Raw genomic sequence first — 14,402 nt, 5'->3', positions numbered from 1 at the left:
TCTTACTAATGGAAAGACAAACACCAGCCATTCAAAACTATTAAACTGAGTGCTTACACTTCTTCTTGCTTAGAAAAAACATTATTATTGTTCTGTTGCTTTTCTATTTCCGCTTTATGTTATTTATTATTGACTGGAGTGCTGTTTTTCTCCTTAACTTAAGAAGTGCTACGAATATGAAGACAAACTTAATCCATTCAGAACTATTGAACTGAGCGACTCCACTTTTAGTCTTGCTTCGAATAAAACATCTTTCAGTTCCTTTATGTTTAGACAAATTTTTGAGGTCTGTGGTGGTGTTTTCATGGTTAACTCGAGAAGTTCTTACTAATATGAAGACAAACTCAAACCATTTAAAATATATTAACTGAGAGGCTCTACTTTTCTCGCATAGAAGATATAATGAATTCGGCATGTTCCCTCTCTCGTTTCGATTGAGCTTTGTTACTACATTTGGAGGCTTCGTATTGTTTTCTTGTCACCCTAAGCTATTCTTACTAATATATTAGACTAACCGATCTGGAACCAGCAGGAAGGAGGAGGGAGTTTGTGGCTGCACCGTCTCTCCGACGTGGCTACAAGTCACGGAACAACTGCTGCTGCTCGTGTCGACGAGGCAGCCTTCATGCCTGCTGCTGGCTGTTCGTGGGTGGACGACAAGACCAGGGCTTCCAATGCGATGGCCGCTGCAAGCGACTTGTTGTTCATGTCTCGGCCTTGACTACGATAAACCCTCTATGGTGAGCTCGGATTTCAACCTACCTTATGTGCTCTGATCTGATCCGACCGTCGAGCACCCATGTGTGTTTGTTCTCGTGAATGATAGCTACTAGATATTTAGCCTTTTTTAACAAGTGAGAAGTTGCTATCTCTTGTCCGAGAAGAGATACTAGCTAGTTGTCGTAGATTTGTTTGTATTCTATACACAAAATGTGTGTAGATACGTCCAAATCAACGACAACTAATATGGAACAGAGGGAGTACTAATCAATGTGTAATTCGTCCACTTTTCTTGCTGTTAAATGCCATTTTCTTGTTGTTACTGCACAGCAAGCTGTGTTGTGTAGTAATCCCAATCATACTTTCATCCTAATCATATTTTCATGAACCACGTGTATGTGGTATGTAAAAGTGAACTTCTTGGATGAACCACTTGTACTGAATAATATCTTAGAACATTATATGGTCTTGTTAATCTTTGAACTATAGGATTGTTTGCTCGGTGAATGATGCTTCTAGCTAGTATGTTTCCAAGTCATTAAAATATTAACCATGATGCTTTCAGCAATTATGTTTCTTCGAGGTGTGTTGGCTGAGTTTTTGGATAACTAAAGTTCATCTCTTTTATTAGTGTTCACCATCTATTGTATACCCATTTAAGTTGGATGAGCCAATGGGAGTGAAAAACCTAAGCTTTCTTGTTCACTCTACTTCCTCTATTTTAGACTTTACCATGCCATGAAAATTTGCCTCGGTAGTGTTCATATGGTGTCTTTTATTTATCATACAAGTGGTAGTCGTAGTGGAGCATCTCTTTAGTAGTACTAGGCATTTATCTTTGTCGTCTTATCTCTTACAAGTTAAACTGAAATTTTCTTGTATTGTTCACATGCGGACTTAGGGTTGTTGGGCCAACCACTTGTATGTGACTTATAGAAGCGAGAACCCAGCTGCTCGTGCTGTGAATGGGGATATGTATACGATATCATACACGAGAACCCCGTGATCTTTTGGCAGAGGTTTGTATCATTTCTTTCCTAGACTTGTGTTGACCTTATTTCTTTCCACGATCTGCTGATTATGAGATGCTTAAAACTTTATTTTTTCTGCTTGCAGGGGATCACGTAAATGTGTTGATTATTTGGTTGAAGCGTTTGTGCGAAGCTGAGCCAATTAGTGCTACTTTAGCTGCTGTAAAAGCCACTCAAGATAATGGTGAGATACTTGTCCGATTCTACTTTTCCCATTCTTTCATATTTTTGAGGATAGGTTAGTCTCTACTGGGACACAAAAACTACAATTCTTTCATTAAAGGACTGCTAAAACACTTGATGTCAAGTTAATTTTAGCAGCATGTGCTCTTAACGTCTTGGTTTGTGTGTTAAGCTTTGAATCTGAAAAATATTCTCCTGATGTGTTATGTACATCTTTTTGGAATTTTAGTTACATTGATCACCTCTTCTTGGACGGTTACGTCGATGGAGGTTTACACAGTTGGTAGACTACTACTGTTCTCCTTGCACCAATATGTGAGCAAACCCTTTGTTTTTTCATATCAAATTGGAATGCCAATCTTGCTTTATAATTGAGGTCGTTTTTCATTGGACCGTACATTTGATTCGAGGGATCATGAGGTTGTAGTTATCATTGCCCTGTTTGGATTGCCAATAATAGAGTGCATAGAGTCAATGGAATGTGAAGACTATTTGTACTTTCTTAGAAGAAGACAACTGTTTCTGGTTTAAGCTTGTTACAAAATTTGGAGACTGTTACTTGGTAACCACAGAAATACTTACTAATGGTAAGACAAACACCAATCATTCAAAACTGTTAAACTGGGCGCTTCCACTTCTTGCTTAGAAAACAGTATTATTGTTATTTTACTTTTCTATTTCTGTTTTAAGTTATTTACGAAATTCGGTGGTGATGTTTTTCTCGTTATCCTAAGAAGTGCTACGAGTATGGAGAGAAAGTTAATCCATTCAGAACTATTGAACTGAGTGACTCCACTTTTAGTCTTGCTTCGAAATAAAAATCTTGTTCTTTTAGTTCCTTTTCTTGTTCTTATTTCGGTTTCGACAAATTTCGAGGCTGTGGTGGTGTTTTCTGTTTAACTCTGAGAAATGCTTACCAATATGAAGACAAAGTTAAACCATTAAAAATATATTAAACTGAGAAGCTGTACTTTTCTTTCGAAGAACACATTCTCGCATGTTCATTCTCTCGTTTAGCTTTGTTACTATATTTTTCCTGAAGTCCATTTTTCTCTGTTACACTTTTGTATATGGTTTGAGAAAAAGGTCCATGAGTTCTTCCAGTAGCTTTACATCCCAACTTTGTTTTTATTTCTTTCTAGATGCGTATATATGCATATAATTTGTAAAACTGGATAAGTACTTTAGAATTCTTAAAGGAATGAGCAACTATTTTAGTACTTGAACATTTAATAAATGTACAGCTATATTAATTAGTATCATGGTTTTTGTGTACGACATCTTCACGAAATAACAGGCCATCTAATTTTGTATAGTTTTGCAGCACAGGGATTGGTATATAACTATTAATAAATGTAGTAGTCATCTATGTCTTATTTCCTTGCCTTGCATAAGAAACAACTCTCTCGTCACCCACCTTTCAATTAAATTACAGATATGCAATATGGAATGACCTCGACATGCTTAATCACCTCCTTTATTCTCTACATTTATGTAGAAAAATATAAAACCAATATATGTAAGTGTAATGCAAGTAGTAATAGTTGTAAATAATGTAAGAAGATACTAAAATTGCCAAAGTTTTGCAAGTTTTCTTGTTTGGTTTTATAACATGTTGTGTATATATGTTACTTGGAGACACACATGGCTGTCATTGCATTCGTGTGCCTTGCTTTTTTGTGGATTGGGATATTGGTATTGACTTTGAGTGTGTACCGTAGTCCTGGTGTATCTGCGTGCTAGAATTTGGATTTTTTTACTGGGCATGGGTCTCCTTCTCGCATTGGTCAATACGATTAAGACAGTATCTTCCATAGTGCTAATTAAGACAGTATCTTCTCAAAGAAACATGCTTTCGTAATTCATAACAATACGATTATTATTCACAGTTGTAGACTCGTTTGCTCCAAATTTAGTTGCAGACGTCGATTATTTGTCCCTGCGCTAAGAAAATTTGCCTCAGTAGTGTTCATATGGTGTCTTTTATTTATCATACAAGTGGTAGTCGTAGTGGAGCATATCTTTTGTAGTACTAGGCATTTATTGTTGTCGTCTTATCTCTTACAAGTTAAAATGAAATTTTCTTATATTGTTCACATGCAGACTTAAGGTTGTTGGGCCAACCACTTGTATGTGAGCAGAAGCCAGTTGCTCCTGCTGTGAATGGGGATATGTATACTCATGTCATACCTGAGAACTCCGTGATCTTTTGGCAGAGGTTTGTATCATTTCTTTTCTTAGACTTGTGTTGACCTTATTTCTTTCCACAGCGTGCTGATTATGAGATGTTTCAAACTTCATTTTTTCTGCTGCAGGGGATCAAGTAAATGTGTTGATTATTTGGTTGAAGCGTTTGTGCAGAAGCTGAGCCAATTAGTTCTACTTTAGCTGCTGTAAAAGCCACTCAAGATAATAGTGAGATACTTGTCTCCTTCTACTTTCCCGGTTCGTTCATATTTTCGAGGATAGGTTAGTATCTCTGGGACACCAAAACTACAATTCTTTCATTAAAGGACTGCTAAAACACTTGATGTCAAGTTAATTTTAGTAACATGTGCTCTTAACGTCTTGGTTTGTGCGTTAAGCTTCTTTGAATCTGAAAAATATTCTCCTGATGTGTTATGTACATCTTTTTGGAATTTTAGTTACATTGATTACCTCTTCTTGGATGGTTACGTCGATGGTGGTTTACACGATTATGAGACTCTCCTTGCACCAATATATGAGCAAACCTTTTGTTTTTTCATATCAAATTGGAATGCCAATCTTGCTTTTACAATTGAGGTCGTTTTTCATTGGACCGTACATTTGATTTGAGGGATCATGAGGATGTAGTTATCATTGCCCTGTTTGGATTGCCAATAATAGAGTGCATAGAGTGAATGGAATGTGAAGACTATTTGTACTCTTGCTTAGAAGAAGACAACTGTTTTTTGTCATAATCCTTTTCTATTTCTGGTTTAAGCTTGTTACAAAATTTGGAGACTGTGGATGTTTACTTGTTAACCACAGAAGTGCTTACTAATGGTAAGACAAAACACCAACCATTCAAAACTATTAAACTGAGCGCTTCCACTTTTTGCTTACAAAACAGTATTATTGTTATTTTACTTTTCTATTTCTGCTTCAAGTTATTTACGAAATTCGGTGGTGATGTTTTTCTCGTTATCCTAAGAAGTGCTACGAGTATGGAGAGAAAGTTAATCCATTCAGAACTATTGAACTGAGTGACTCCACTTTTAGTCTTGCTTCGAAATAAAAATCTTGTTCTTTTAGTTCCTTTTCTTGTTCTTATTTCAGTTTCGACAAATTTCGAGGTCTGTGGTGGTGTTTTCTCGTTTAACCCGAGAAGTGCTTACTAATATGAAGACAAACTCAAACCATTAAAACTATATTAAACTAGGAAGTTGTGCTTTTGTTTCATAGAACAAATCATGGCATGTTCATTCTCTCGTTTCGATTGAGCTTTGTTACTTATTTGGAGGGTTCTGTAAAATTTTCTTGTCAATTTGAGCTATGCTTGCTAACATGAAGGCAAACTCGTAACAGATCAAAACTATTAAAGCCTCGATTTCTAATCATATTTGTCCTAAAGTCCATTTTTGTCTCGTTACACTTTTGTATATGGTTTGAGAAAAATGTCCATGAGTTCTTCCAGTAGCTTTACATCCCAACTTTGTTTTTATTTCTTTCTAGATGCGTATATATGCATATAATTTGTAGAACTAGATAAATACTTTAGAATTCTTAAAGGAATGGACAACTATTTTAGTACCTGAACATTTAATAAATGTACAGCTATATTAATTAGTATCATGGTCTTTGTGTGCGACATGTTCATGAAAAAACAGGCCTTCTAATTTGTATAGTTTTGCAGCACAGAGATTGGTATATAACTATTAATAAATGTAGTAGTCATCTATGTCTTATTTCCTTGCCTTGCATAAGAAACAACTCTCTCGTCGACCACCTTTCAAATAAATGTTACAGCTATGCAATATGAAATGACCTGGACATGCCTAGTCACCTCCTTGATTCTTTACATTATGTAGAAAAATATAAAACCAATATATGTAAGTGCAAGTAGTAATAGTTGAACACGCATTTATTTACATTGTAAATAATGTAAGAAGATACTAAAATTGCCAAAGTTTTGCAAGTTTTCTTCTTTGGTTTTATAACATGTTGTGTATATATGTTACTTGGAGACACACATGGCTGTCAGAATATGACTTGCACTCGTGTGCCTTGCTTTTTGTGGATTGGGTCTTCTTAATGTTGGTATTGACTTCGAGTGTGTACCATAGTCCTGGTATATCTGCGTGCTAGAATTTGGATTTTTTTTACTGGGCATGGGTCTCCTTATCGCATTGGTTAATGGTACCTAATTTACGTCTTTTGATTGTATTTGTTGGATGCAAGCCTCGTGTTGTGGCCTTCTTATGAACATCATTCTATTTTTTGCATGCAGGTGTTGTAGCCCTTCTCTGCTGGGAGGTACCTTTCATACACGTTGAGGTAAAGGTTGGATTGATTGTCCTAGCTATCCTCTATTTGTTCCTCTATTTGTTCATGGACAAGAGCATCGATGACATTGTAGCTGCATATGGTTCGGTTTTTGTGCCACCACAAGCCCACTTGAGGTTCGGTGCTGCCGTGATGTACCTATGAGTGCTGTCACTATCGACTTGGGCCAAAACTCAACCTCTGTTCTCTAGTACAATTTTTTTTGTTTAGGGCAGCTTTTTCTGGTGAACTAGCCATGGAAAGAGTCGCGTGGAAGCTTGTTATCCATGTGCCAGAACCATGAGTTGGTTACGAGAGATCTTATGGGTTTCACCTCTAGCCTACCCCAACTTGTTTGGGAATAAAGGCTTTGTTGTTGTTGTTTGGAAGCTTTTTCTGGTACAACTGATTCAGATTAAAGTGTTGGAATTTGATAGTGACCTGCATGGGCTGCTGTTGCTGGCTTCTACCCGGCACTACTGCTGCCGTCGCCATCTTCACCGACCATGTCCCTGAATTGCTGCGTGAGACGGCCATCTAGGATGTCAGTACCAACACCTCCTTACTGTTTCACATGTAGACCAAAAGGGTGTGCTTGATGTTACATCATTGTTGCTTGTGGTAGATAATTACTTGCAGGTAGATTATTATGTTCCTCGTATTTGACTAGGCGGGACAATAATATCATCTTCTTCCCGAGACTTTTATTTATACTGAAAAACTTTTGCTTTCATGCATGCAACATACCAAAAACTTACGTTTATGCATGCATCATTTGGAAAACTTGCATTCATGCATGCATAATATGATTTTGTTGCCGAGACTTTCCACAATTGTGCTTTGCCGAGGCTGATCCGTTGATGCGTGGTGTTTCTTAATTACTACTTGAGATAAAGATCGTTGGTTGAGATTGTGATGGAGCTGAACTGTATATCACATGAGTTGTCCTTTTTTATTCTTATGTTTACTATTTGCTACGTGGTGCTGGATTTCCAAAATATAGTGCAGTCATCTTATGACCTTCCCATTCCATATGTAATCTAGGATCACTTGTCTTTTCTTACGTTTTCATGTGATCTCATCTTTTTAGTATGAGGTGTTGGAGCAGATTGGTAAAAGAGCATTTGGCCCTGCTTTGTTGTGAGGCGCTAGTCTACAAGTACATCCCCAATGGCACACTGAAAGAGATCCTCACAGATGCAATTTCTCGCAGACCCATCAATCAGGAAATTCGGGCTTGGTGCTGGACTTGAAGCGGAGCCTCTGTGTTATGCTTGGTGCTGCGAGTGGCTTCTCCTACCTGCATGAGCATGCGGACTCTCTGATCTTCCACCGGGACATCAAATGAGACAACATTCTCCTCAAAGAGCTATTGGCTGGCTGTTAAGGTCGCTGGCTTTGGCCTCTGCAAGCTTCTAGGTGAGGATGGCGAGAGGACATGTCACCACTCAAGTGAAGGGCACAATGGTAGAGAAGAAGTGTAGCGCTGTCGCTATTTCCTTGTTTTCCTGGGATATTACCTTGTTTAACACTATTTGTGCTTTGTGAAATGTTTAATTGAAACGCCATGTGTGCTGAGGTATCTTGTATTACATGGTTGCTTTGAATAGTTGAATGTGAATGTAGGCATTCAGATTCCCATAGTTCTATTTTTGTATTAGTAATGGTCATGCCTAGTGTGTTGGCTTTGTGGATGATTCTTTTGATATTTTGGATATGCACATTTGTACTTGCTGTTTATGAATGCCAGGCTTAATGACCATCTTTACAACCTGTGGAAGCTAAGAAACATGAGGCCAGAGGTGACCACATGGTTCCATATTTGTCAATGCACGCGGTCAGCTCGGCATTGACGTATGGATGGAAGCTGTTTTGTTGCCAGTTGTTGGCATGAGTTGAATTTATGTCGCTGGCTTTTCTTGCTACACGCTGTTCGTGGTTGGTTCAAAAGGATGAAACTTGAAACCCTCTGATGGTCAATGTCTGCACAAACACACAGGAAAGATATGAGGGCTCCTTTGATTTAAAGGATAGGAAAAGCATAGGAATAGGAAAGGTATAGGATTGAAATGGCATGTCTACTAGAAACCTATAGGAAGATGAAGTTTGTTTGATTGTAGCAAAGGAATTTTTCCATGAGGTATGAGCTAATGCTTTTTTCCTATAGGAATTACACTACAAGATTCCTATAGGAATTTTTCCTATAGGATAGGTTCCTATGAATCAAACAACATGTATAGGAATTTTTCCCATAGGAACCAAATCCTACACAATTCATATGCAAATCCTTTGAATCAAAGGAGCCCTGAGTTGTGGTCGACTGGAGTTGTGGTCGAGAACCCCGACCGATTGACCATGGGTTAAGAAAGCAAAAAAGCTAGAAACCAACAACCTCCTAATAGACTGGATTAATGACAAAAAATAAAAACGAAAGACTGATTTATGGAATCTTGGCCATACATCATTTCCACCAAGCAACGAATCCATGTAAAGGAGTAGGAAAAACTCATCTCCATACCCGCTCTATAGCCATTTCATCTCTTCAATTCAAACTTGCTTTCTCCCATATAATGATATAAATATGAGGCCGCGACCACATAACCGCGCGTCAGCTATCGCGTGTCTGTCGATGCACACGGCTAACTCGGCAGTGAAGTACACATTCAGTCCGCTGGGTGGCCGGAGGCTGCAACGGCAGTGGGTATATGTTGAATGTATGTCGGCGACTGACTTTCTAGATGCTGCTCATGGTTGGCTACTCCTCGGGGACACCCACTGATGGTCAATGTCTGCACAAACACACAGGAAAGATATGAGTTGATCTGCAGCTTTGTGAATAATAGTTTCAGTTTTGATTCACTCATGAGATGCGCAACCCATACATGCCAGCCAAAGGGTCTGTGCTTCCTTTGTACTATACATCTGTAATCTTCATTTTTAATTATGTCACATTATGTATTTAACAGAACCTGTAAGTTGAATTTTGTACTGAAACATCAAAGGGTCTTCTTTTTGCTGTGTCATCAAAGTCCCCCAAAAAATAGCATTGCCCACGGCAATATTTTCTTAGCTTATGTTCCTCCATATTCATTCAAGTTCAGCCTGCTAAAACAATATGCTCCTATGTGGTGCTGTTGTAGTCAAAGGTCTGCTAGTAAGTAAGACCCTAAGAGGACAGACATTTAGTCAGGCCTTTTATGTGACTGAGAAAACAACGCACTAGCCGAGGTACTTACGGAGAAGATTGGTCACGGTTAAAAAACAAAAGAATAATATCAAAAAAAAACCCAGGTTACGCAGACCCCGGCTACTTGACGAACCCGTCAGAAAACAACTGAAAGCCTGGTTCATGGGGCGTGTCTAGATTGAATCGTCAAACACAATAACTACCCATCAGAAAAAAATGCAATCGCCTCGGGTGCAGTAGCACAATTAATGCCCTCATTTAGGTGGTGTTTCCTTCACGCTGGATGACTTTCCACGTGAGCAATCCGTGGCACTAACAAATCTTGGCCATACATCATTTTCACCAAGCAACGATCCAAGAGAGTTGGAAAATATCATCTCCTTTCCCGCTCTTCAGTCATTTCATCATTTCAATTCAAACTTGCCTTTCCTCTATAAGTATGAGGCCACAACCACACAGCCGCGCGTCGGCTATCGCGTGACTTGTGACTTTGGACTTTGGCGTCGGCGAGGACGAGGACGAGGAGATGCTGATGGCGAATCAGTTGGGCGGAGGCGAGGCCATGGTTGGTATTTCCATCCCTGTCGTCGACTTACATCCTGGCCTACGGCAGGTAACTCTCCATGCTTTTTGGATTCGTTGATCACTACCCAGCCGCTATTTTTCTACATGGGCGACATCATCTAGTTGGAACGCGTACAGAGGTCTGGATCTTAGAGTTTTCCAATTTCTTAGTGAGATCTCAGATTAGTTTTGCTAGCTTTCTTTTCTTTCTTTCGGCAGCCAGGTTTGGGTTCCTGTAGTTGTATTTCCAGACTTCGTAAAAAATTTAAAAAGGTTAAGGAAGGCTTTTGCCTGCCGTAGTTGCCCCCAAAAAAATCTTACTTCGTCACGCATCTCGCGGCTGTGGTGACCATGCATCGCCGAGACGAAGGTGGCGGCCACTGCTCCGACGAGATCCATCGACCTCCTCGGAAGGGCGTGCCGGCGCGGGACTGCAATGGGTGTCACCGTCACCATCACCATTACCAACGTGGTCTCGCTTTGTCTTCTTTTTCAGCCGTCCAGCCGTGTGCTCAGCCTTTCTATCGCAGAAGGAACATATTCCAACACTAAGAAAAAATGTGACGCCGAAGAGTGATAACGTCGAGAGCTTTCGCCTAGAAATTAGTCTGTCCCAAAGATGGGCCGCTGGCATGGACGAGTAGTAAGGGACGGGTCCATGGCAATACCTCTAGCGAGGAGAGAGGAGCCAATGGGCGTCATCGCTGCCAGCATCGACGCAAGTCGAGCTGGGATTTCTCCCGAACCCCAACCGTACAACGGACATAAACTTTGAGGTCCTTGGCAAAGACCACGAACCTTCGAAGCACAACCTATTTAGAACAATTTGAGTTTCCCAAATTTCCTGAAATTTCCGAAACTCCAAAGCAACTCCATGAAAGGATTACATGTATATTAACTCATGTGGTAAAGTTTCACGGGATACTAAAAATAGCTCCTATTTTTCCTGCACGGTAAGCCATATGCAATTTCTAAAAATCGCAACTTTGATCCATTGTATGCTTCAAGCACTTCTCAAATTAGTGGTCAATACGTATTTCACTGTTGGAAGCCGAACAATGCGACCTTAGAGGTAATAATTTGAATATAGTGGCGGAAGCCGTCCGAGGTGGTTCTGTTGAGGAAGTCGAATATCTTGACCCACCCGTCCTTGGGGATGGGCTTGAAGCATGGCCGCCTATGGTTTGGTGACGGGTGCGTCGACCCAGCGAGGGTTCCCTCTCTCCGCCAGATCCGTCGTGGTCGTAAGAGCGGCCAGCCTGAGGTAGAGCCCCGGCCACGGGCTTCGGATCTAGCTGTCGAGCGGTTACGGGTATGTTCTTCCTCGGGTCTCTACATTTCCTTTACATGCACATGCTTTCCATTGAAATGTTAATGACATCGCGGCAACACAACGTAGGAGGAGATGGCAGCGAAGGAGCAGGCGGCCCAGGAGCACGCACGGAACTTGGAGCGGCGGGTTCCGAGTACCAGCGAGCAGCGGACACGGATGATGCGAGCAGATGCAACAACAGCAGCGAGATGATGCAGCGGCAGCGAGCACGGATGAGCTGGGCTGATGAGCCGACGGTTCGACTTCTCCACCGGGGAGTCTTCCTCCTCCTCCACCTTACTCCATGCCGTGGATGCCGCCACCGCCCAATCGAGACCCCGGGGACACCTATCACCGTCAACAACATGAACATCATCCGGAGCATGAACCGCGGTGAGTCCTCTTGTGCCCAACCCGCTACTTGTTCAAGTGTTCAATATGCAAATGCAAATGTTCATTCCATCAACATGCTTATAGATTATATGTCACAAGGCAATGACGATGAGGCCGGCGGAAGCGGAGGAGGACAAGGTTGATGGCATGGTCTTCGTGCACTTTGTCGGATTGTATGCTTGTAATGGATTGTAATATTGGACATTGCACTATGTAACTTGTGTGGATGGACTATGGACTCTATGTAATGCATGAATATGTGTGTTTGATGTATTTGTGGTGTTCCCGTAGTAGTGTTTGGTGATGTTATGTTGAAGATTATATGAGTATATGCTTTATTGTCAATTGCTATATTTGAAATGCAGGGAATAAGCAAAAAACAGCAAAAAAATAAAAAAAACAAGGCCCTTTGCCGTGCGTGTGCACACGGCAAAGGACTTTTGGTCACTTTGCCGTGTGCACACGCACGGCAAAGGAGCCACGTGGCGGCAGCCTGTAGACCTGGGAGGTCCTGGGGGGTGTGCTGCAAAGCACTTTGCCGTGGTTTTTCTACAAGGGCGGCATCATCTAGTTGGAACGCGTACACACGTGTGAATCTCCGGTCGATCTGATCCGCCCTCCTATTTCTTCTCTATTTTGTTCACTGCAAAAAAGAAATCCAGAAAACAAGCTATTTTTTTCCTTCCATACAATTAAAAGAAAAAATGGACACAGGAGATATAAGAACACATTGGGGAATATGACACGAAACAGAGATGAATCAAATTGAAAAGAGTAGATGAAATGAGCTATTTTTCCCTTCCATACAATTAAGACATGATTACAGTTATTTGTTGGAAAGGTTGCCGTAAAAGGTCGTATGTATAATATATTTTGTAAATCTTTGATGCAATAGCATACAAATTGTGTTATGATGAGAGTTATGATTTGTGGCATATATGGGGCGATTTTGTTGCATTATTTTTCTAATCTACTGGGGTATACATCAACAAACCATCAAATAGTAAGATTGGGTTTGGTAGCATGTGCTCTGGGTGGGTTCATGAGAAAATAGAGGACAGCGGCAGCTTGATGGATTGACGCGGACACGAGGAGAAAGACATGTAGTGGTTGAATCCACCATGTGGCAAAGCGACACGACTTTTTATTTTCATGCGTACGTGGAGGATCTCATGGGCACGCATGCATGGGGCTGGCTGTCGCCCGCCTTATTGGTCGTTGACCAGCGACAGGGTTGTGGACGCCGCCAACTGCCTCGCCGGCAAGCAAAGAACCAACGATAGGAGGACCTCGCACAGCTCGTCACGCATCTCGCGGCTGTGGTGACCATGCATCGCCGAGACGAAGGTGGCGGCCACTGCTCCGACGAGATCCATCGACCTCCTCGGAAGGGCGTGCCGGCGCGGGACTGCAATGGGTGTCACCGTCACCATCACCATTACCAACGTGGTCTCGCTTTGTCTTCTTTTCAGCCGTCCAGCCGTGTGCTCAGCCTTTCTATCGCAGAAGGAACATATTCCAACACTAAGAAAAAATGTGACGCTGAAGAGCGATAACGTCGAGAGCTTTCGCCAAGAAATTAGTCTGTCCCAAAGATGGGCTGCTGGCATGGACGAGTAGTAAGGGACGGGTCCATGGAAATACCTCTAGCGAGGAGAGAGGAGCCAGTGGGCGTCATATATCGCTGCCAGCATCGACGCAAGTCGAGCTGGGATTTCTCTCGAACCCCAACCGTACAACGGACATAAACTTTGCGGTCCTTGGCAAAGACCACGAACCTTCGAAGCACAACCTATTTAGAACAATTTGAGTTTCCCAAATTTCCTGAAATTTCCGAAACTCCAAAGCAACTCCATGAAAGGATTACATGTATATTAACTCATGTGGTAAAGTTTCACGGGATACTAAAAATAGCTCCTATTTTTCCTGCACGGTAAGCCATATGCAATTTCTAAAAATGGCAACTTTGATCCATTGTATGCTTCAAGCACTTCTCAAATTAGTGGTCAATACGTATTTCACTGTTGGAAGCCGAACAATGCGACCTTAGAGGTAATCATTTGAATATAGTTCTTTCCATGGCCAAACTTTCTACATGTACTTGCACTCTTTTTTAGTCTGAATAGTTCTTTCCATTGCCGAATTTTCTACAAGTACTTGCACTATTTTCAATCTGTCACTTCAAAATATTGTTTTGATCTTATTTAAATGGACAAGTTAGTTTGACAGCTAATTCTTCGAATGGATACATCTGAACTCACCGAATAGACTGCTATTTTCAGTGGCTGCTAGCGCCTAGATGCCTCCATTTTCCACGCCGTGATCCAAAAGAAGCAAGTAGCAATTCCCAAGAGCGAGACTGAAGCAAATAGGGCTGGGTATTGAAGGCAGCAACTGGCGCGATCGACCTGGATTTCCATTCTGGCGTCGGCACGTACATATTCTTGGTGCCGAGATTCGTTCGTGGCGGCGCGGACAACAACAAGGTTGATCATGATCATGTTAT

The 14,402-nt window shown here is 41.2% G+C and overlaps 1 long non-coding RNA gene across 4 annotated transcripts; it reads left to right on the top strand.

Moving 5' to 3' along the window:
* The first annotated feature begins 1,882 nt into the window (after nucleotides 1–1,882).
* LOC124678020 lies at nucleotides 1,883–7,854 on the top strand. 4 transcript variants are annotated; one of them, XR_006994303.1, is made up of 6 exons: nucleotides 1,884–1,935; nucleotides 2,164–2,249; nucleotides 4,038–4,152; nucleotides 4,250–4,403; nucleotides 6,406–6,452; nucleotides 7,654–7,854. It is a non-coding gene; the product is annotated as an uncharacterized LOC124678020 (long non-coding RNA). The 4 variants fall into 4 exon arrangements; XR_006994304.1 differs by lacking the exons at nucleotides 6,406–6,452; nucleotides 7,654–7,854 and adding an exon at nucleotides 4,580–4,625; XR_006994301.1 differs by lacking the exons at nucleotides 6,406–6,452; nucleotides 7,654–7,854 and having other exon boundaries at nucleotides 4,250–4,539.
* Nucleotides 7,855–14,402: the final 6,548 nt, after the last annotated feature.

This window comes from Lolium rigidum, chromosome 7 (genome assembly GCF_022539505.1).
Source record: "Lolium rigidum isolate FL_2022 chromosome 7, APGP_CSIRO_Lrig_0.1, whole genome shotgun sequence".
Classification (NCBI taxonomy): Eukaryota; Viridiplantae; Streptophyta; class Magnoliopsida; order Poales; family Poaceae; genus Lolium; species Lolium rigidum.
This window is presented reverse-complemented; position numbering and strand designations above follow the sequence as displayed.